A 24,553-nucleotide genomic window follows, 5' to 3' on the forward strand; every position below is an offset into this window, starting at 1 on the left:
TCAGACCTGCCCATAGGAAGCTTCCCAGCTGACCGCCCTTAATCTTCCCAAAGATAATTCCTACATCCGAAGAAAGGCAAACGGAGATGCTGGGCCCTCTGCCAGGGAAGTGGAGTCTGGACTCCCCTGAGTCCCTGGAACCTGGGGCCAGGACTGGTCCTTCCCTTGAGTGGGGCTGACGGAAAGCGTAAGTGCCCATGGTCCTTCAGGGCATGAGGGGGCAGGACAGAGGGCTTGAGCCATCCACACTACACATGCTGGAACAGAAAAGTCCCTGCCCTTTCAGTTGGTTGCCACCCAGAGATAAGAAGGACCTTAGTTACAAAACGCTCTCTTCAGCCAAGTCACTGAAACACGCTGTGCAGCCGGGTAAGTGCGGCCTCTGAGTCGCCTCAAGGAGCTCCCTGGTTAGTTCCCAGGGCTGGCCTTTTAGAAAGCATACCTGAAGCTCCTCCTCTGGAATGGCCATCCTGAATAAAGTTAGGCTCTGACCATGTTAATGAGTTGTCACAGCACATTAGGTGGCAAACATGGGCCATGCTTGTGTAACCCAGGACACCTGGGCTACAGCAAGAGGAGATAAGGCACTGTGGGCATTGCCAACTGCGTCTAAGCCAACACAAAACCAAAACAAAACCAAGACAGCCAACATGAATGCTGATTTTCAGATTTAACATTCTAAAATGTTCTCTCTATAGACGATGTGTTGGTGGGTGTCTATGCTATTTGCATGGAAGGCATGCAGACAGAAGAGAAGAGAGGCCCAGTGGTTTTTCACTGGTATGTCCCAGTTTATTGTAGAATGGAAAGCTGGGCAGGGTTGGTGGAGAGGAGGGACAGTGAAGGGCTGTGGCAACTGGCAGCAGTCTGGGGACTTGCAGGCCAGTACCTGGCTTCATGTGCATACTCCTAATTGGCCTTGCTTCAAAGGTAATAAACCTTTGCTTAGGAATCTTCAATGCATTAGGAAAGGAGGTCCAGAGGGACCAGAGGCACCCTCCCTCCCTCAGCCACGCACTGGGTCATGGATGTGGTCAGCGTTGGCTGCAGGAAGGGTGCTGAACCTTGTGCGTCTCTCTTTGAGAAAATGGGCTTACACACCACAGCGTGCAGAAAAGACCCACAGATGTCTTTAGAAAAGCTGGTGGAGGTTGCTTCTGGGGATCTCTGTGGACTCCGGGACTCACAGCACAATCCGTGGCTTCGCCAGATGGTCTGCCTGACCTCTAGTTGGCCACATCAGATGTGGCTAGAGAGACAATGTCCACATCTCTGAGAGGCTGCTCCTCCTTGCTGTCGAGGGATGGTGACATAAGGACGTATTGGCTCAGGTGTTCACTACAGAACACTTAGGAATGTCTGTGAGGAGACACCTCTAGAGAAGAAGGAAGTGATTCCTTCAAAGAGCGTTTTAGTGTGAATGAGTTAAGCCAACAAGCTAGTGGGTGCGGGGTCTGCTGCACAAAAGGTGCTCCGCAGAGATGGCTCTTCTTCCACTTCCAAGTAGCCCCCTTCCTGGCCGCAAGCCTGCTGGGACCTACGTCTTCCTCCTCCGTCCTGCAGGGCGGGAGGACAGGGGCTGAGGCGACAGGAAGTGCAGTCCCACAGCCAGCACTCCTCTGGGGATTGGCATCTCCACCTGAGTCCCTGGGGACAAAGGCTCACCTTGGCAGTCACATCCCACCGAGCAGCGCATGGGAGGCTTGAAGGCCCCAAGAAGATCCCCTTCCCCCACCCTTTGGAAAAAGACTGTTGTGGCCCTGGACAGGTGGCTTATTCCAGGTGCAGCGTAAACAAATTCCTTCTTCCCTGTGCTCCAAAGCTAGCCCTCGCTGGGTGCCTTTCTTGACATGGAGGGCTGGCTCCTTCTAAGGCACCTCATCACTCAGGGGGCCTTCAGCTCTGGGACCCCACAGACACCTAAGCATCAGATTTTCAAGTCCTTTATGTGAAGGGGCATGGGATTTGCAAAGAGCCGGTAGAATTTAAATGACCTCTAGATACGATGTACACACCAGGCCAGTCGTTGACTTTTAGATACCATGCACATACCAGGACAGTCGTTTTTACACCCGAATGCTGGGAATGACGAGTAGAACAACTCTGCTCATATTCAGTGCAAACTCTGGTTTCCCCTGACACTTCCGGTCTGTAGTTGGTTGCATCCGAGCATGTGGAGCCCAGAGGTGGGGAGGGCCAACGTGAGCTAGTTGTTTCTGGGTTCCTACCATCCAGAGCAGTGCCTCACACATGGTGGCTGCAGACATACTTCATGCACACCTGGGCAGGGCACTGGCCCTCGGTGGGTTTCCAGGCTTCCCCCTGGGAATCTCCCACTGTGCTGGTGATAGAGGTCAGTATCACCAACTGGAGTCCACAGCTGACCACGAGGGCAGCAGCTTCTCCTTAGACCTCCAGAGGGTCCATCATGGTCTGCTGAAGCACGCTGGGAACACAAGAGTGGATTCCCCCAGTGAGACCCTGCTCTGCCGCGTGCCTGGTGGTCCCCCAGGAGAGCTCAGTCCACTGGGAAAACATCTCTGGACACGATGCTTTCAAGAAGGGAAAGCGAGAGCCAGGACGTGGCCCATAGGCAGACACTGCCTCCGCAGGCTCCAGGCCCATGTCCATCCTCAGCACCGAGCACAAAGGCAGGAAGGGAAGCTGGTACTCAGCTACCAATTGTGGGGGCTCCACTGGCTACCTTCCAGGACCCCATGGTGCAGCCAGATGTCACAGCAAGTGCTAGTGTTTTTTTGGTCTTCTTTCGTTAACAAACCCTGAAGAAATGAAGTGTCCAGATGCCCTAGTTTCCTGTCTGTCGGGATGTGGCTGAAGCCTATTTCTTAATAGGATGCGAGCCCTCGGGAGAAGCTGACCCCGGAGCTCGGGAGCACTTCTCTTGGCTGGCAAGCCCAGCACTGGCTCTTGGGGCCCATGTTCTCTTCTAACTCTGACTTCCTTCCTCAGGAAGCCTGACGTGGCCGTCAGCAACCTTCCCGGGTGAGCGTCCTCGGAGCCCAGCCTTGCTGGGGATATTCCATTGTCCCCAAACACCCTCAGGAAGAGTCACCGGAACTCATTCAGAACAAAAGTGGCAGTACTGATGTCCTGGGCTCCCTGGAGGCCTGTCCCTGGGCCATTGCTGACAACAATCCCCAGCCCATGCTCCCTCCAGGGCTGTGTCTGAGAGACACACAGGGCATCAGCTCAATGCTGACCCCCAGCAGCCCCCGAGCTGGTGCACACAGTGCCAGTGCCCCGGAGCTCAGGGAGCAGCCCTATCCTGCAGTGCTGGAGCACAGGTGTGGCACCGGGAGGGTGATGGGAAGGTCATCTCTGCAAGACATGTGCTGTCAGGGTCCTGTGCCCATGCTCCTATCTCACAGCTCACCCCTGGGACTCTTCCCTGCCCTCCAGACAGCCTCGAGGCCACCTTGTCGAGGGCTGCCCATTTCAAGCTGAATTCACAGCACCCTTTCCACTCAGTCAGAAAAGGTCTAATGCAGTCTGGGCAGTTTCAAGGCTCTCACACGGAGCAGGTTGGGGTGAGAGCTTATTTCCCTCAGAACCAGCCCTTCTTGCCTTAAAAATTGTGCTTGCTTTTCAGCCTTCCTGGCTACAAGGTCCTTCCTGCCCAGGGAGGGCAGCTCCTCCCACCGCTGCTCCCTCAGGGTCAGAAGCAGAGGTGGGATCCGGTCTGCAGCCTCCCCCATCCCTCTTAGATGCCTGTCCAGTTCCTCCTAGAGTGGAGGAGGCAGAGCCCCGTGTGTGACTCACTGGTCCCTGAGCACCGCGGCTGCTTCCGGCCTCGGTGCCTGTGCTTGCGACGCCCCCACCCTGCCACAGTCCCAGTGGTGCCTTCAAGGTTCCTTACAGAGAGAGGGAGAAATTCAGCCAGCTCCTCCAGTCAAGACCAAACCAGGAGTCGACCCACAGAACGGTGCCGGCTGCCTTCTGCACGTCCCTCCATGCTCCCCCATGCCAGGGTCTCCATGCCGTGCCCTCCTGGTCACTCCTAGGCTCCCCTCCTCCTACAGTTGCTTCCACTTAGCTGTCGGGCATCAGCAGTGACACCTCCTTCCTCTCAGTCACCAGTGATGGCCTGTCACCTGTCACTGAACCCCCATCTTCTGAGTTTCTGTGTCCTTTTAGGCAAAGGGTAAACCGACATTCTCTCATATGATAAAAGTCCACCCATCTTTCAAAGACAAATTCAGGTTCCATGAGTAATTCTGTCTCCCTCTCCACACCAGCCATTTTGTTCATGTCTCTGTTTGTCCCCACCTGCCTACGCAGCCCAGAGTCTCCTGATAGCCCTACTCTAGACACATGTCTCTTGGAGGGCAGACTTCATATGAACTTTCCTCTCTGACAGGCTTTGCCATGTGTGGGGTGTAGAGGCTGTGGGTAAACTGGGCAGAGCTGCAGCAGAGCCTTCTCTGAGCGGGAGACTGAGCATTGCCCTTGGATTCTCTCATCCCAACAAGTTCCTGCCCTCCCCTGGCCGCCTGTGAGTGAAAAAGCTCCACTTTCAGTGCAGTGAGAAAATGCTGAGCTTGAAATCCCAGGTGCAACGGCTAGCACAGTTAGGTCTGGTTTGCTCCCCCTGTAACCTAGCCTGGAGTGAGGTGTGTGAGCTGCAGGCACTCACTGTTTCCCCGAGAATTTAAATTTCTGGACAACATAACCCTAATGAATACCATCTTGGGTCACACGACTCCACTCCCCTCTCTTCCACTGGGAATCAGAATCCCACTACACTTTTCCCTTTGGTTGGAAATGGATGATCATCAGTGTAAAGGAAATCTGTATCTTCTTTGATTTCAAGTTGTTTGCCATATGTCTCTACAGTCTGAAATCTACAAAGAACAAACCCAACTCTGTTGATAACAGCCATGTCTTAAACAGAACAATAACAAAAAATCCCAACAATTGTGTTCGTGTATATTTTATGTATTTTCCATGCAGGAATTCTGCTGGCTTCCTGTTGAACTAGCTCCTAATTTTGCTGGAGTGATGAGTTTTTGTTTCCCTTGGGTGTTGAAGGTTAAAGAACCTAGAAATCTAACAAATTTAGAACTGTCTGGAAGAGCAGGCTTCACCTTCAGTCAGCTGATGAATGACCGGTTCAGCCTCCGTACGCGTGGACCGTGGGATGTGGGTGCCTCAATGTTGTTTTCAGAGGAAAAGACAATTGCTGAATTAGCCTGGGAAATGCTAAATATTGACTGCTCATTCTTGAAAAAGCACAGAGAATTAATACATTGAGTTCACGTGAGAGACTTGACATTCCTGAAGAAGAGGACTGAGTGTGGGTTCAGAGTCTGGCATTCTCCCGACTCGCTCAGCCCAGGTGACAGGCGGTCAGCTGTGGAACTAGCTCTGCATGGAGTAGATGTGGCCACTGTTGCCTCCATGAATGCCTCGCCCGTGGTCAGGCATGTTCATGCCTACACGTCACATAACAGCCTTTGACACCAGCCTCCACAGCCCAGACTGAGGGGTGCACATTTGGGTTTTTTTTCCAACTTCAAAAGGCCCAAACCACAAGCAGCAGCCCCTACTCAATCTGCTTCCAATTTTCACATTCTAAACACAATCTGGCTTTCAGGTAAGGGGATTGTTAAAAAAAAAAAAAATTTCCCCCACAGAAATCTGCCTTTTATAAATGTCTTCAATTTTCTGGCTCCAGATAAATCAGAAATATCTCAAGAATAACTCTCTTTTGAGTATTTTGGGTTTTTTCACCACAGTCTTCCAGAAAATATCATGAGATTTGACTCCGAAATTGGCAGAGTCAAGTTGGTTTAATCTCACCCGCTCAGTCCTAATTCCGACATGGAAAGGAGAATCGGCGGGGAACTGGAGTATTCTCAACACAGCTGGGCGCGGGACATGGAAGCGCAGCGTGTGATGGGGCAGCAGGCTCCTGGTGGTGACTGTGCAGCGGCCACATCCACTCACAGAACCGTGGGGTGCTGGGGAAGGACACTGATGGAGGGAGAGAGAGACCCTCTGCCCAGGTGGGGGTGCTGGGGAGCCACCGGGTGCCCTGTACTCAGCAGCAGCAACGTGGGGGCAGGCAGTGAGGAGGGCTTACGCCCAGAGGGCTTTCCTGCCACCTCCCCTTTCATCTAGGAGCCTGAAATTCCTCCCACTGTCCCCCTCGCTGGTCCTCTCCCTGCCTTAATCAAAACCAGCTCCAGGAAAGTCCTCTCACATCAAGGAATAAGTCTTCAGAGGTTAGTAAGCAGGAAATGTTCCTGGAATTCTTGTCTAGCCGGGCCCCGCCCTGCCCCAGGGCTCACAAGAGAATCCAGCCATCCTCAGGGGAGCTGCTCGCCCTGCAAGGAGGACATCCAGAGAGAGCCAAGAACGTGACCTTCTTCTACCAGGCAGGCCCCATCTGGAGGATTTCTGCTCTATTTCCCTCTACAACCTACGAGGTCAGGTCACAGCTCCATTTCAGAAATGAGGAAAAGCTCGGAACAGAGCTGAGAATTCCCCCAGCGATGGGTGACTGAACCAGGATGAGGACGAGGCTCCTCAGACTCCAGAGCAAGCTCCCCGCGGGCCACACACTCCTGCCCGGGCCAGCTGGAGGGGGCAAGGCCTCTTCAGCCACCAGAGCAGCAGGTGGACAGACGCCTGACCCCTCAGCTGCCACAGGAGTCTCCTCAAATCCCTCTTTTCCCAGCTTTGTCACTGCCTTGTCATGCCATCAGTCCTTGTCCCCACTTCCTCAGAAGCTGGGCCAGGGACCCCCACTTGGCAGTCCACCTGGGGTCCCTTCACCTGGCCCCATTTCCTGACATATGTCATCAGCCTTTCTTCTCCTCCTAAGATCCCCTTCTCCCATATTAATCTTTTGGTTTAGGAAAATAGTAGAAAAATTTTAAATGTTTTTATTAGTGCATTACAGTGAGGCATAATAGTGGGGTTCGTTTTGATATAATCATACATGTGTCGAATACAATTTGTTTTATTAACTCCCCAAGACTTCCTCTGTCCCTCCTCTTGAAAATTTTTATTAGAGGTTGTCCTGGTATTTCCTCAAATCCCATTATATGTACACACACACACACACACACACACACAACAATCCCTGAGTCATGACGCTGGTTCAGCATTTCTCAATTTGAAATGGTACAAAGACAACGTGGACACAGTAGAACCTGGATTTGAATTGTGGGTTCTGACAGCGGGTCAGCTATGAGGTCTTCATCCTGAAGGGGAGCAGCCAGGAGCAGAAACTCCCCGGTGCAGCCTGAGGCCAGCAAGGTGGTGGGCACCTGAGCTATGCCGTGTGAATTCCTATCCCGGGTATTCACGCTGACAGTGGGTTCATTGGGTGTTACCTCAAAGTCCAGGAGCACCTGCGTGGACACAGCCCTGTGTGTAAGGACACAGGCACTCTGCACACGTTGCCCTGGTGGCTGAACAGAACCACCCTTACCACGCTGTGCCCTGAACATGGCATGTGACAGTGACGCTGGCAGGCTCCTGTGACCGTTTCCTACCAAGCATGCGCAGGAACTGCCAGCTCTTGGCCCATAGCATCTATCAAGGGTTCACAGACTACCCACCTTGTGGCAGTCAGGCATTGGGTGGCACTGAGGACTACCTGGAGTGGGGTCCACATGGAGTGGGCCCGCCTGGCAACTTGGTCTTTCAGGAACAGCGGAGTGGAGCTCCTGGCGTGCTGAGTCTTTCTTTATGACATGTAGATGTTTGGCATTTCCCCTCTGGACGTGAAGCCCTTGAGGCAAAAGCTCTCCTCTGTCCTTGGGCCCTCATAGGTGTGCTGAGTCCGCTGCCCGCAGCCTTACGGGCTCCTGAGGCAGGTTTCTTGTGTGCTGCAGAAGGAGGAAGAGTGCTAGGCCTCCCAGAAGCGCTCTGAGGACAGCTGTAGAAACAGGCCAGAGTGCTTTGTCCAGACAGCCCAAGGGCTGCAGAGACCCGGGGATCCCTGGAGAGCAAGGCTTTCCCATCGGCCTGCAGATCAGGTACAGAGACCCACATGAGACCCTGGCCAACAGGACACAGAGAATCCGCTTGTGCCCAGTGCAAGGTAGTGAGGAGAGCTCTCTGCCCGGCAGATTACTTGGTTCTCTAAAGGGCAAGTGAGTATGCAAGGACGTGACCTCTCAGGTTCCACTTGGGTCCCTCCATACCCAAGCCTGCAGCCCAAGAACCCCGTGGGGTGGGATTCTTGACAGCGTTGAAGGAAGGGGGTGTTTGCCAGGGTAAGACGTACAAAGCCATCTGGCATCGATTTCCTAAAGATGGCGTCTTAGAACTTGTCTCCATGACTGTCTCCATAAGTGCATGAACAGTCCCCCATGACAGGTGGGTCCCCGAGATCCACATTCATAGAGGGGTGCTCAGGCTGCCTCTGGGTCCCCTGAGCCTCCTGTGGATTCTCCGGCAGATTCACTTCCTAGGACTCAAGATCGCCCCCTGTTCTGGCTCTGCATTGCCTCTCAGGCTCTGTACCAGGAGTTTCTATTCCTCTGTGCACGTCTTCATGAGGCCGAATTCTCAAAGATGGAAATACCTTGTGCCCAGTGCTTGTTCCTGGTGAGGCACATGGGAGGCGCTGATGTTTTGATGATGTGAATGAATGGATATCCTTAATGTCACAGTGGTGGGCAGGGGCCTGTCATCGGTTGCTGAGCTGAGCGCTCTGTCCAAATCGTGTCATGGGAGTGAGATCCTACTTTCCTAAGGCAAGCTGTGACCCTGAGGCTCCTCTCTCAGACATGCTCAATATGCAAGGATGTAAGGACGTGACCTTCCAGGACCTTAGGACAATGGACTTCATCAACGCACATAATAGTCTTATCTGCTTCCCAAAGGCTAGGGGAAGCCATGCCCTGTTCTGCAGAATGAGATGAAGATGCACAGCTGTTTCTCTGCCACCCTGTGTCATGGCTTTGGGCTGGGCCAGTGACACCAAGTTGGGCGCAGTCCTCAGACTCAGCTGCGGAGAGCAAGAGTGAGAAGCGCTGCACCCTGCACTGGACACCACGGAGCGAGCCCTGCACAGGTGAGCGATTACTTACAATTGGGTTCTGGCTCTCTAAACTGGCTCCTCAGGGCACAGGAAAAGGTCAGAGTGAAAAGCAAAGCGTGAAACCATGAGCCCCAGATCCAAGAAGCCAGAGCCATCTCAGATGAGCAGGAGTGAGGAGCGTGCTCGTGGGTCAGTGGTGAAAGCCAGCCAGTGGCTGGGGAGCAGTTAGGCCACGTTCCAGAGTCCATGGGATCCGAGTGGGAGAACAGATAAACAGGGCAAGGAAACAGCCTGTGGCAGGGCTGCCTGCGGCCTCTAGGACTTGCCCCTCATCTGAGCCCAGCTAGTTGTGGCTCGTTGGGCTCTTCCTGTCCACCCCTGCTCTGGAGCGTTCATGGACGTGAGCCAGCGCTGCTGATTCATTGGCATGGGGGTTCTACTTGCCTTTAGGCTCCACAGAGAAAGACGTTCTTCTCCAAGTAACTTCTGTAGTTTAGGAGACTCTGACCCAGACTTTTATTTCCCAAAAGAGAAGAAAGAAGAGGTGGGCTATCCTCAGTCCAGGATAGCACAAGGCCTCGGGGTGGGGGTGGGGGTAGGGGAGGTATTCACCACCCTTGCCTGAAGGACGGTCCCTGGGGAGGCAGGGCAGGCTGTGGGGGTGGGGGTGGGGTTGTGCAGGAGAGGAAGGGAGCGCATCATGCCCACACCAGCCCCTGCCCTGTGATGCCCGGGCTGAGGCCCCGTGAGCACGGCAGGCGCCTTGCTTGCATCTCTGCAGTCTGCAGAGGCCTGGGCATGGGTCTGCTCTCTCCCACCCCGCAGCAAAGGCACCAGCCTGGCCACAGGGTTTCCCTGGTGACCGGCCCCATTCCTCCAGACAGCTCCTGCTGCTGCTAGAGTGTGGCCCTGCTCCTGTCCTGGAGCGGCCAAGTGGGGCCGGGACACTGTCACTCTCTGTCCAGCTGGCTGGGGATACTTGAAGGTCGACCCACCAAGCCCACTGCCTCTGGACCCCTTAGGGAGACATATTCACAGAGGGTAATGAGGAACCAAAGGCCCTGCCATAGCAGCAGGGATTGTCTGGGGTAGCAGCACTCAACGTGCCAGCGCAGGAGTATGACTGCATGATGTCATGAGAGGAGCAGAGGGGACAGGATGTTCACCTGAGCAGCCTTGTTTGACCCTTCCCAGGAGGCTGAGAGCTTCCTAGGTGTAAACATCCATGTTTCCTGGTTTCAGTCTCCCAAATCCTCAGGCCCAAGGTCCCCTCTGTTTAGTGACAGTCCTAGATCTGTCAGTTTAGCCCAACTCTGATGTGTGAGTTCTCCTCTACGGAGGTTGAAGGACTGTACTCCTCTGTCCACTGGGGGCCGGCTCATGGCTGCTGCTGAGTCAGCTGCTGGTGACTCACGTAGCCTCCTCCTCCCACGCTGGAGGAAATGCTGCCTTCCTCCATAAATGTGTCCCTCTGGCCCCTGCAGAGGACTTACGACCCAGTGTGTTGTGCAAAAAGCCCTCCATGTTGCAGGGCCTGCTGCCCCCCAGCTCATGGGCACATGGAGGAGTATGGGAGGTGCAACTGCCCTCCTCTTTTTCTTTTCCCTCACTTCAGAAACTTCATACTTGGTTCTGGGCAGTGAACTTTCCTCTTACGTAAGATGTGCTGCTCTTGCTCACGTCCCAGGGGCTCTGTGAAGCTGAGGCCTGGGAGGATGGACTGTGAGAGACGGAAAGTGGTGGGCTTCCATATGCCTAGGTGCAGAGAATGCCAGGAACCCAGGAGCGCCCCAAAGCCCTGGGACAACGCTTGGCTGGCAGTGGTGCTGGGCAGTGCAGCCACGCTCTTCTCAAGGAAGCTCAGTGCTGCAAACACAGAGGTAAAGAGCTCAGGGTCAGTTACAGGGCTCACCTCAGAGAAGATGCTTCTCCTAATGAAAGGTGTTCCCTAGGAAGATTTCCCTCCAACAGTATGAAACATCACGCCAAGTGAGATTCAAGTCACATGTTTCCTGGGATCCATGGGGAACAGGAAGCAGAAGAACCTGCAGCAGAGGGCCCTGGCAGGCATCAAGGTCAGCCTCCTGAACTGGGGAAGAGGAAGGAGCAGAGGCTTCAGGCCTGTCCGTCCTGAGTGCACAGATCAGGACCACAGGGCTGTGCTGAGCCAACTCAGAACAGTCACAGGTGAATGCAGCCAGCTAAGCTGCAGAGCCCGGACAGGATACCAGGAACAGCAAGGGCTTCCTGTTCTTTCTCCCTTCCATCTGCCCAGTGTCAGGCAACCGGCCTTTGCCTCTCCAGGTTGAGTCGTCTCAGACTCTCCATTCATAGGCACAGGCCACACCCAGTGAGATCCATTCTCTGCAGTGAGGTACTGTGTACGGACCTGTCTCTAGGCTCAGGATGGTGGTCTCTCTTTCCCATCCTGATGCTGGGACATCACTAGGGTGCTGTCACACGATGACCCCTGATTACGAGCCCACATACTCCCAGGGACCTGGTACTAACCATAACCCCACCCCCTTTCTCCTAGTCAGGAAATTCTGAACAAGTGATTTCTAACTGAAGTTCTCAGCCACTCTGACACCTTCATGGGGCAACAAATGACGTGTGTGACATTCCCTGGGGCCCTTTCACATATGATGCTGAGAACTGCTCTTCTGTAAACCAAGCCTAGAGACGTCCTGTGACTCAGGGGCTGCCGGCCTCAGGCTTGGAGCTCCTACAGACAGGCGGTTGGGATGGGAGGGGATGGGAGGTGTGGGTGGCCAAGAGCCACAGCTGCACCCACCCCCACCTGGGCCCTCAGCAGTCACCTCCCCGCCTTCTGCTGCAATTTCCTCCCCAGGGCTCCCCTCTGTGACAGCCCCCACTGAGGTGCATCTCTCTCCTGCTCCTCCCGGGCTTCAGGGCCCTGTGCTCACGCCAGCTCTTTCTGCCTCCTTTTCCCTTCCTGCCTTCCCAGCCTCCGGCTGTGCCCTGCAACCCATCACTCACCTCCAATGTCCTGTGCTGTGAGGTGGCTTTAAAGATATGTCATGTCCCCGCATTAGGATATAAGCCCGTAGGGGCAGGGATTGTACGTCATACCATTAATTGATTATTTATTTTATTATATAATTAATTAACCCCTGAGGGATGATTTTGAGATAGCTACTAAAATGAACATAACCTGAGAAGACAAAATTAGCAGTAGGCTGAGTGGGAGGGGAGAGGAGAGCGTTGCCATGTCCCTGGCACCCACTGCGCCTGACCCAGGCCTGGCGGCGGTGGGGCAGCTGGGAGCCAGGGAAGACAAGACAGAATGACAACTTCCATGAGCTCCATTCATAGGTCACTTTATAGTTTTTAAATATCCTCATTTATTACATCATTGGTGTTCATTAGAATAGATTTTTGATCTTTATTTCACAGATAAGAAAATCAAGACCCAGACACAAGGTCACTTGGCCAAGTTCTCTAGCTGGCACATGGCAGGTTGGCACTGAAATCCAGCTTTTTTTTATTTCAAGTATTTATTTTTTAGTTGTAGTTGGACACAATACCTTTATTTATTTATTTTATGTGGTGCTGAGGATCAAACCCAGGGCCTCCCACATGCTAGGTGAGTGCTCTACCACTGAGCCATGACCCCAGTCCTGAAATCCAGCTTTCTTGATTGCAAAGTTAGCGTCCATCACTGGGAGAAGACGCTTCCTGTGGGGACTAGGGAGAAGGACAGTGGCTAGAGGCCAGCTGAGCGGGAAGGGTGGTATCCGCACCAGGAGAAGGAAAGGGTCCACAGCGTGAGAGTTCACCAGACCCCACATCCTCCCAAGCTCCGTATGTGCAGGAGCTCAGTGGACCCACAGAAGACCCACCTGTGGAACAGAACAGAGGCATGTGCTGGACGAGGCTGAGGGCCAGTGAGTGCTGGAAGTTTCGACCCTGGGCCTCCACAGGTTCAGGACGTTCGTTGCCACAAGCCTGTGGCCAGTTGTCGCTGGTGGGGTTTGCCTTCTATCAGCAGGTGACTGACAGTTTTAGAACATAAAAAGCCAATTGCACATCTGCTCTCAGTAAGAGGGGGAGGCAGAGAAGGTGATCTTTGTGGACGACCTACCAGCTGGGTGTTCTGTGGAGGGGTCATTATGGCCCTATGACAAGACAAGCCTCTACTGGCCTCTGAGGGAAGCTGTGGCCACTCGTGTAGGCCTCGTCTGACTGCAAGAGTTGCTTCTTCTGACATCCTCCCTGGGTCTACTAACCATGCCTCGCCTAGAGCTCGCTGTCCTGGGAAGCTCCATGACCAGTTACCCACCCAGGGCTCCAGACCCACTCCAGCCTCTGCCCATGGAGAACTGTCCCATTTCTGAATTATTCCCTTCAGAGAAGCTGGTGGCCACTGTGGCCAATAGCCCCACAGTTTCTGTTACAGTAAGAGAGAAATGTGTAAAATGAGATTTGGATTTTTAAGTGTACCTATATTTCTTTCTAGAAGTTTCCATATCCTCTGCTTATAGTATTGTTTAACAAACATCCTGGCTAAGGCATTGTCAGATATCCTTTTTCTACTTAGGTACCTGATTCAAAATGTCCTGGTACCGTCACCAAATCCTGCCTTCCCAGAGCTGCGCCTGCTGCCCTTCCTGGAGTGTCTCTCCCACCCCAGAGACGCTCTGGGCAAACAAACGCCTCCCCAAGTTCCAGGACCCTTCGGCACTTCCCCCTCCCCAGCTGTATGTGAGTAGTTTTCTTCTTTTTAAAGTTTGTCATCTTAATTTACCATTTATCAAAAATTTCTCTTTTCATCTTTAAATTTTACCATTTTAATGGTCTTCTCTGCTGTGTTAAAGCCACCTTTAAACTGTAGTTCAAGTCATGTAAAGGCAGCAAAAGTTATTTTCTAACACAGCCCTCCTATTAATTAAAATCAAGGTAAAATATCTATTACAACAAAGATACACAAGTGACATCACAACAGGAAGAACCAGCTTCCCAACTATTAACTTTAAGCAAAAATTCTGTGCATGAACACTACAAGATGCAGCCTTGCCACACAACAGCACCTTGTGCTGGGACTGGCTTTACCTGTCGTGCCACTGAGACGCCTGTGGAAGGGAATCCCGCAGGAGGCGCCCTCCCTTCACTGGTTGGTGTTCAGAGCTGGCTCTGCTGTGCAGCTAGACATGGTGACCGACGCGGCGACCTCCACACCACATGGCCGTACCCTTGTACTCTCCCCTCCACCCTTCCTCTCTGGTTTTGAGGCTCCACCTCTCTTCTTCCTCCAGGTCAGCATGGCTCTGAAGAGGCAGAGTGCATCCCCACTCTCTCGTGTGTCTTTCCTCCTGAGACCTGCGGGACTAGGGGTCTAACGCACCCTTGTCCCCTGTGCCTGTGCCGGGTCAGAGTCAACTGCTGAGACCCTGCTCTGAGGCCCTAGCTCCTTCCCGCGGGGCTTGTGGCTCCCTCTGCACACACTGGTCTGTTCCCAGGGGAATGCAGGGTGGGGGGCTGCAGCCTGAGGGCTTCCTGAGCACCTCCCCACCCCACCCAGCAGCCGGTGCTGGACACACCGTGTCCTTATTGAACCGTCACCCCCATCTCCTCATCGACTCTCTTCACAGCCAAGGGCATTTCCCTGGCCTCTGTCAGTGTCTCTCCTTGTAGAAGAGTGATGATCAGTGTCCCCTGCAAACACTTTGGGGAAGCAGGCTGTGGGCTAGGGCTGGGTGCAACCAGTGGGGCAGTGCCCTGCTCCTCTCCAGGGCTGAGGATCCTCAGCTCAGCCCTCCCTTCCCTCTGTGATGCCTGACGGGTCTGGAAGCTGGGTCAGCTCCGAGAGGACTTTTGAGATGACTACTATGACTCACTGCCAGCCGTGCCATGATGTTGCCTGATTGTAATTGCTTTTTAATTTTCTGTACTGTAACAGTGCAGCAAGGCAGAGGGTTTTATCGTAGTCTCTTGGCACAAGGGTCCCTGAACTCCCACCCACTCAGCTCTTTCTTCTCTTTGATCTTGTTATTATGAAATAGTATCCTGCTGCCCCTTGGGGCCACAGCAGCAGACACCTCAGGCAGGGGCTCACAATGAGACTTAGTTCTACAGGCCAGCATCTCGGGTCAGGGCGCCACCTGTGGACCTCAGTGGGGCTGCTTTCTCCAGCCCTCTCCTCACTAAGAAGGGCTGAGGGAGCTCTCCTGGGGCCCATCCACAAGGCCCTTCTTGAGGCCCCACCCTCAAAGCCACTTCCCATAGACCCTCCTCCTAACACCCTGGAGAAGGATTTCTACACGTGGATTTCAGGGGAACATAAGCATTCAGACTCTTGCATGTTCTTTAAAAATCAGCTTTTTATTTTTCAAATGTACTCATTGTCCATTAACTTTCCATCTTAAAAGATTAGATTTCACTCTTCTCCATGCCCCAGACACACCTATACACACATGAACACCACACGCACACACACACCCACACACCCCCCACACACATATGCACATCACCACATGTATGCACACACCATACACGCACACATTCCACACACACATATGCACATGCCACACATGTGCACTCACCATGTACATACCACACACACACATGCACATACTACACATGCACACACACCACACATATGCACATGTATTACACACACATCATACATACCACATACACACACACCACACATATGCACACACACCACCCCTACACACACATCATACACACCACACACATGTGCATACACTACACATGCAGAGTTACCACACACCCCACACACACACACACACACACACACACACAGCTCACTGTCCCGGTATGAGATTATATTGTCATTTTGTTTAATTCAATATTGAGGATATATATTATTCAGATTGTATAATTATTATTTAAATCATGTAAGCAATATTATTATGTTTCTTTTCTTTCTATTCCTGTAATTAAAGAAATTAGCTGAGTTAATTATTGTCTCTTTTTTGGCTTGCTTTTCTGTATCATGCTACATTATTCCCATAATTTCCCACAGAAAGCTGAATTTCGGCCTCCAAGTGTCGAATCCATCAGATAATGTTCTCCTCTTCCTCCTGGGCTGCTGATCTGTCATGCCTACTATTACTACGCAGCAGCATCACGCCTGAGTGCTCAGCCTGAACACTTCTCCTTGCTGTCCAGGCTGGACACTGAGCTGGGACCTGGGGACTTTCCTCACCCCCTGAGTCCTCAACCCAAAGTGTTCCCCTTTCTAGTTTATTCCCTCATTTTTGTAGAAGTCAAATTTAGCTTTTAAAGCACTAATAGAAACAAATAAGAATGACATTTCTGTGAGCTTGGATGTCAGACAACATTTTTTCCCTATTCTAACAGTTTAGATTGGCTGGTACAGAATTAGAAGTTCAAAAGTATTTCTCTTAGATTTTAGAAAACACCTTTATTCAACTGTCTCCAACTTCTCTGTGATCTCTTTGAGAAAGTATACCATCTGATTCTCAATAATTTATATATGGCTTGATTTTTAAATTATATATATATATGGGCTGGGGATGTGGCTCAAGCGGTAGTGCGCTTGCCTGGCATGCGTGCGGCCCGGGTTCGATCCTCAGTACCACATACAAAGATGTTGTGTCCGCCGAAAACTAAAAAATAAATATTAAAAAAATTCTCTCTCTCTCTTTAAAAAAATTATATATATATNTAATATGGCCATTTTGAGAATATCAAATCTGCCTATCAAAGAATATGGGAGATCTTACCATCCTCCATGCTCTGCTTCAATTTCTTTCTTTAGTATTCTGTAGTTTTTATTGTAGAGGTCTTCCACTTCTTTTGTTTAATAGGGTCCCAGTTCTGTTTTTTTTTTTTTGAGACTATTATAAATGAGATAGTTTTCCTAATTTCTGTTTAAGCTCTTTCATCATTGGTGTATAGAAATGCAATTGATTTATGGATGTTAATTTTATATCCTGCTACTTTGCTGATTTTTTTTCTGGAAGTTTTTTGGTGAAGTTTTTGGGTCTTCTAAATATAGAATCATGTCATTGGCTAACAAGGCTAGTTTGAGTGCTCTCTCTCTCTCTCTCTCTCTCTCTCTCGCTCTCTCTCTCTCTTCTATTTGTATTCCTTTAATTTCTTTCTTTTGCCTACTTGCCCTGGCTAGAGTTTCAAGGACTATGTTGAATAGGAGTGGTGAAAGAGGGTATCCTTGTCTTGTTCTACTTTTTAGAGGGAATGCTTTCAATTTTCCTCCATTAAGAATGAAGTTGGCATTGGCTTTAATATATATATCTTTAAAAATGTTGTGACATGTGACTACTATCCCTAGTTTTTCTAGTGATTTTTAAAATATATATATATTTAATTATAGGTGGACACAATATCTTTATTTCATTTTTAAGTGGGATTGAGGATGGAACCCAGTGCCTCTCACATGCCAGGCGAGCACTCTACCACTGAGCCACAAACCCAGCCCCATATGGCTTGATTTTGATGTTTTGTTTTTGTATGATTTTAGTATCCTTTTTGTCTTGTTTTTGTGTTGCTATAATAAAATACCAGAATCTGAGTACTTTATAAGGAAAAGATATTTGTTTAGCTCATAGTTCTGCTCTGGGTTGTTCCAGCATCTGCTTGGCTTCTGGCGAGGGTCTCCTGGTGGAAGGACAGATGGGAGAGTGCAGAAGTGTGTCAAGAAAGACCCAGGGAGGTACGGGGCTCCCTGACAGCACCTGCTCTTGCAGGACCAGTGCAGCACTGTGAGAGCTGACTTACTCCTTAGAATCCTCAACATCCTGATTCAACACGAGCCAAGGGCAGCGGGCCACGTTCACACCTGTAGGCTCTTGGTTTCCAGCACTTGATCCCAGTGCACTCAGCAGGGATGGGGCTTATTTGGTGTCCTGTTCCTGGAATGTGCCTAATGTATGGTTAGATCTCCACAAAAGGTGTTGGCTTGAATCGCAGGTCCGATTTTCCACTGGGTTGTATGCTCGTTTGCTGTTGAGTTATAGTGACACATCCTGGGTGCTGTCCCCTCACGAGAGCCTGGTTCATGGCATGCTCTCCTATCCCGCAGGTTTTCACTCCGCTGATTCTGTCCTGTCCTCCAGCCGGGGACTTTGATTTGGCGTCCCATCATCTGGTGTAGGAGATGGGTAGAAGCAGAGCCAGGCACAGCTGGAGTCTCAGACTTATAGACAGACAGGAATCGAGGCCAAGCCCCGCAGGGTGGCATGCTGGGCAGTGGGTGCTCTCACTGCCCTTACCTAAGGCTGAGGTTTGTCCAGGGCAGAGGTGGGCCTCGGCCAGCTGATGAGGGTAGAATGACCCGGGTAGTGTAAGAAGCAGTGCTGCCCCTGGCCTTTTTGAGCGAGTCATAGGTGAGGACAGCACCTATGTTTCTTCTGTTAGAGATTAGCCACACTATGCAAGTACCACAAAGCACTGGGAGTCCCTTCAGGATCTGAAGGAGGCCACCAGCCACCACCGGGCCAGTTCCTGGACAAACCCAACACCCAGTGCATCACTGGGTTAATGCAGTTCTAGCCTTTTCATAAAAGGTGACCTGGTACCCCAAGCAGGTACCTCCCACCTTGCTGAGGCTAGGCTTGCTATCCACACCCAGGAGCGAAGCAGGAGGGAGCCCTTGATGGTGGGGGATGGCCCCTTTCAGATGGATCCCAAAGCTTCCTGCGCCAGTTGAAATAAGATCCAGCTTACCAAAGAGGCAGGATGGCAGAGGAGAGCTGCGGAAAGGAGGCTTCCTGTGAGTTGGCTTCTTAATGAAGCGCGGCTTTCTTTTCCTATCTGCATTTGAAGGAGCTGTCTCTCTGAGGGCCAGGAAGCCAGAGGTAGCATTACCTGTGTGTCCCCTCAGGTCCCCAGCTTAATATAGAATCGTGTCTCTTCATAAGTTTCAACCAATAAACTTCAGTAAAAATAAACAAAGCTTTCCTCCAGAGCAAATTGTGTCAGGTCCCACTGCCACCAACAGATGACATCAGCCGTCTGCAGACTCATTTTAGACTCAGCTGTCTGTGTTTACTGCTGAGACATTTTAGGAGCATTGTTATACCCATAATATTTGAAAGTGCCAATAAAATATAGAAAGAATTCATACCTAGAAACTTACAGGGAAATCAGAAGAAGCTTCTGATAAAAATGGAATGTGGTGGGGAAGTGGCAGGTGCTGTGTATGAGTCACTCCACAGGAGGGACAATCCTCAAGGGCAGAAAGTGAATCAGTGTAAAGCTCTACACCTGCACAGTCAACAGGGACAGGAAGACCAGGAGAGGCTTGTGGTGGGCAGGTCAACTGGAGGCCCTGGTGGGATCAGCCTTCTGGGTGGACTTCAGGTTTCATAGGTGTGTTAACTTTTTTCAACATAAGGAGGAAAGAACTTGGGCTCATGGTTTCAGAGGTTCAGTCCATGGCTGGCTGGCTCCTTGCTCTGGTCCTGAGGTGAGCCAGAGCATCATGGAGAAGGAGGATGGAGCAACGCCGCTCAGCTCATGGAAGCTGGGAAGCAAAGAGAAAGGGAGAGGCGACAGAAAGGGACAGGACAAGATACCGTCCCCCAGTGACCTACCTCCTCAGCTGACAACTTCCACCAGCTCCCAATGGCCCATTTCACTTGCTAAGCCATCAAAAGGATTGGTTCCCTGGTAAGCCCTCCTGACCCCATCACTTCCCCAAAGCCACCTCTGGGCCTTGATGCACCAGGGATCTAGACGTGAGCTTGGGGCCACGCTGGGGCCAACCATGCCCATGGGCTTTAGTCTCTACACGGAGTGGCCTGAAGCCAAGAGTCAGAAGCAAAGCAATGTGATTCTTCTGCTGAGGAAACTGGTCACAGCCGTGGATGACCACATGGGATCATGGCCATTTGAATCTGCACAAAATCAAAATGAGGAGAGACAAGTGTATGCTGGCTTCACAGTAAGGAGCAACCAAAGCACCTTTAGAGATGCTCAGGAGTTGGCCTGGGGATGAACTGCCTCAAAACTTCAGAACAACACCAGCTAAGAACATGTACACCGGCTTTAATGCTTCGAGGTCACCACTCACGTCTGTTTTGCCGGGAATGTGTCTGGGCCTTGCAAACTTAAAACAGATTCCCTTACTTTGAATTTATGATCAAATGACCTTTCAAAAAGCCTTCAGAACTGCACTTGTGCATAAGTAGAAGGACTTACAGGAGTCTGTCAGATTTATTTTTCCTTTTTTTTCAGTGTCAGCTGCAAATTTGACATAAGTGTTGTCTCTGTCTTCATAGATATCGTTGGTGAAATATTTCAGACATGACAAGGGCACTGTCAAAGGATGAGCAATGAGAAGAGCATTTCTTAGAATGTGCTGCCCAGATTCTGTAGGAGAAAAGATCCCAAGAGCTAATAGCTTTGGAAAATGCTAAAATACTGGGCTAATAACAGAGGTCGTGCTTCTCTTTGAAGAAGGCACATGGATGCATGTGTCATTGGACACACCACCTGATTTCAACCACAGGGAGCACATATGACCAGCACATGGCTGCTGCTCCCGGCACCCCGTGTCAGGCTGTGGCTGCCAGGTGGCTCCTCCTAGGCAGGGAGGAGAGCAGCACAGTACCAGCCAGCCTTCCTGGAGGGCACGCATTCCAGGACAGCCAGCCATGGTCCTGGCCTGCTGACAGCCTTGATGGACTCTTATGAGGCCTGCCATCCAAGATGCTCTGTCTCCACCTGCCTTCCCCCAGCAACCTTGGAGTCAGAGCTGTACTACGGGCGACACCTCCCCAGCCTCTCCCGGTTCCCTTACGTTGACCTCCCACGGAAGATTCCACCACATTCAGTCCCATCCCGATGGCTGCTTCTCAGACAACCCAGGCGAGCAAAAGGCTCATAGATCTTTGTACGCACACAAAAGAGCAGTTAAAGATATAAAGCAAAACCTATTAGGAATAGAAGAATTATATTAAAATGTTATATTCTGGGGAGATTTTAGTATATCCTTCCCTTCTCTAAGTCAGTTACAAGTTACAGACCAAAATTAAAACCATAATGAAATCTATGAATCCATAATCTGTCAAATAGATAATAAAAATTATTTTGTAAGTTGATAGAACAAAGAAAGGATTTCTTATCATTATAAAATACATTAAAAACGTTATAAAATTCACACTTAAAAATTAAGAAATATACCCCTAGAGAAATTTTGGAATAAGGAGGTCATCAAAACTAAAATATTGCATAAATTTTACCTAGAGAAATATGAAGAAACTTAAAAGCTTGCATTAAAAAAGAGATATTAAAAATAATGAAACTTTATATTATAGAAAACTAGGGAAACAATTAAAATAAACCAAAAGAAAGCAGGAAGAGGAAATTAGTGAAGAAAAAAATGAGCATAATAATAATTTTAAAACAATGGCAAAAATAAAAGAATGAATAATAAACCCAAGAGCTAGTTTGTGAAAATACCAGTATACTAGACAAACCCCTTGTAAATTTGCTTATGATAAAATTTTAAAATAAAGATTGAAGGGAAAAATGCATGATTAGAACAAGGGAGGAGACAAAACATATGTGTAATATACAATTATACAAATATATATAACATTTGACCTATAAAATGTACTAGGACATAATGATATTAATACATGACATCATGCATAAGTAAATACAGTGCATTACATATAATACATTAGGCGGTTATACAACCTTTTAATAACAAATTTGAAAACCTGGGGGAATGTTTAACTACTAACCAAATGTGAGTTGCAATAACTGATCCAAGATGAAGCAGAGAGTGTACAGAGGCTGAGTTGCAGTCTTGGGAAGGCGTCGGAGGAGCTGGTGTTGTAAGTCCACATCCAGAGGATTCCAGCACTGAGCAAAGCCCAGCCCTAGAGGCCAGATGGTTTCACTGCTCTTTAAACTGTCAATTCCAATCACATGAAAAAAGAAAAGCCTCCCTACTGGGTCAGTCATGAAGCTAGAGTAATTTTAATACAGAGTTCTGGTCAAAATAATTGTTTTACAAATAGATAATATTTAAAAATCTCAAACAACATTATGTATGATTACAGATAAAAGTTATGAATAAAAATATAGGAAATACAATTCAAGACTATTTGCATAGATTAATATACTGCAGCCAGCTTGGATCTGCTCATACATTGCAAGGATGGTTTGATACTATAAAATCTACTAAAATAATTTAAAACATAACAATATGGTCCTATCAATAGATCCTTAAGAAGCATTTGGAAAACCTAATAGTCACTCTAAGTAGGAACTCTGAAAGAATTAAAAAGTTGTAGCCATTTGATGACTTGAAAAATCTACTTGTCAAACACAAACAGAAAATATTCTAAATGGTGAAATACAAAATCAGTTCAGTTTATACAATGAATATCATGGATTTCTGCTGTTTGCATTATAGTCCAATATGATGTTATATGTTCTAGTCAATTCAGTAAGCATTGCAGTAAAATAATTCATAAAAACTTTGACCGGGGGGTGGGGGGTGGGGGACACACCTGGCCTCTGTAAGCAGGGGAGCCTTTCCAAGGAGCGGTCAGCTGTTCCCTGTCTTAAGAAGATGTGCTCCTCTCTGGTACACCTGGCATGGGCAAATTCTTCAACATGCCACACCTGCAGCTGGTACACAGTGACCTCTTGGGACCCAGCAGCAGCCTCACCAGGCCCCTGTGCCCACCCCAAAGTCTTGGCAAGCTGGCAACCTGCAGTAGAAGAGAACTGCTGTTACTGTGGCTCCATGGAGTTTTATGCACATGGGGCTTTGGTGGGGTCTTAAGTTGTGGGCTGACACACACGGCTGTTCCCCTGCATTTAGTGAAATGCTGTGTGCAGTTGGACCCCCCAAAGCACCAGACGCATCGAATGGATTCTCCTTATACTTAAGGAGGATGGTGTCTGTGTTCTGGTTAAAGGATAGGTCCAGCTTTCACTGGCTCCTCTACGCCAGGGCTTTGCAGTTTGGCTTTCATGAAGTTTTCAGAGCCTTGGATAGAACCTGCGAGGGGAGGAGAACGCCTATCTCTGGTGCACATCACTATGTTTGGCTGCCTCTGCCAGAGCTGAGTTCTTTGCCTTGGCTCCTACAGAAGCTGCCGAAGGTCAGATTCAAATCCAACCAGGCTGTGCCAACACTTGGAGGGATGCAGCTCCCAAAATGTATAGGGAAGAAGGCATAAAAAGCATTGCTCCCGGGAGGGCTCCTCTCTGTGTGGGACAGACACTGTGCACCCAAGGTGAAGGCCGCCTGTGCTGAGCATGCTATTGGAGTGCCACTCAGGTCTGTGGTTCCTAAGCCCAGCAGCGAGTGCACAAAAGCAGTGCAGCTGGTTGGGACATCTGTGGCAGATGACACAGCTAGAGTCTTCTGTGCAATTGTCCCTTACCCTGCTGATTCTGGAGTGTCCATGCTCCTCAGGTCCTCAGAGACTTGGACCTACAGGTGTGTGGCAGGGACTTTGCCCATGTCACCATGATCGGCACTCTCACTCTACTGTGGCAGTTCATCTGTGGCTCCAGGAAGGTCCACCTCAGCCTCCCTGCCCTCTGCCACCTGAGAGGCCAGAGTTCACTCAGCATAACTCAGGGGATAAGTCAAAGCAAATGGGGACTGATTCTGTTGTAGATCAGTGTTGAAAAAGGTGTGCAAAAGCAACTTTCATATATTTGACAGTGTAGGAAATTGTCTATTCCTGATATATAATCATTGTAACACCTTAAGGCAAGAGTTTCAAACTCAACTGTTGAAAGAAACACATCTGTTCGTGAAAAAAAAAATCATAAAAATATTGAAAGCAATACTACTATTTGTTTTTACTTTCAATATAATTTTATGCCACCCAAACTCAAGAGCTTCTATTTTAAAAGTCATCTTAATGGGAAACAAAATTACTGGATTAAAGATAAAAATATAAAATTTTATCTTGCATTATATTAACAATAAAAACTTGACGTAAAATGGGAAAATATTTTTACAGTAGTTCCAAAAAACTATTAAGAGCTAGGAATGATTTTAATATGAAGATAGAGGTCCCAAATAAAGGTAATTATAAAATCACACTGTGGGACATGAATTAAGTGCTGACTGTCTCAGTCTGTTCGGGATGCTAAACCCATCACATGCTTAGTGGCTTCAACAACCAACATCTCTTCCTCCCTGTTCAGGAGGTGGAAGTCCAGGGTCAGGCTATGGGCTGGTGGGATTCTGATGGGGGCCCTCTCCCCTATTGCAGACAGTGGCCTTCTCACTGTGCAGAACAGAACAATGAATTTCCCTGCACTCCCAGAAAGACACTAACCTCCATACCCCACCTTCATACCCTCATGATCCTAATCACCCCAAAGGCCCGGCCTCCTAATACCCGCGTATTAATGGTGAGGTTTTAACTTAGGGATTTTAAATGGATGCACTCATCCTATAACATGGAACATGAGGAGATGCCGCAGTCTGGCTGGGCACAATCAGGAGCCACTTGTCAAAAGAAACTAACTTTATTTTTAGAACCACACACGCCAAACAAAACAGCCTCTCAGGAAAAA

General features: G+C 49.6%; 1 long non-coding RNA gene across 2 annotated transcripts in view; it reads right to left on the bottom strand.

Moving 5' to 3' along the window:
* Positions 1-17,480: 17,480 nt before the first annotated feature.
* Positions 17,481-24,553, bottom strand: part of LOC125615901 — a 22,087-nt gene continuing 15,014 nt past the window's right edge. For both annotated transcript variants that reach the window (XR_007346501.1, XR_007346500.1), the window contains one exon: positions 17,481-22,719. This is a non-coding gene — a long non-coding RNA (uncharacterized LOC125615901). The remainder of the gene's footprint in view (positions 22,720-24,553) is intronic.

This window comes from Marmota marmota, unplaced genomic scaffold, assembly GCF_001458135.2.
Source record: "Marmota marmota marmota unplaced genomic scaffold, marMar, whole genome shotgun sequence".
In the NCBI taxonomy this organism is placed as follows: domain Eukaryota; kingdom Metazoa; phylum Chordata; class Mammalia; order Rodentia; family Sciuridae; genus Marmota; species Marmota marmota.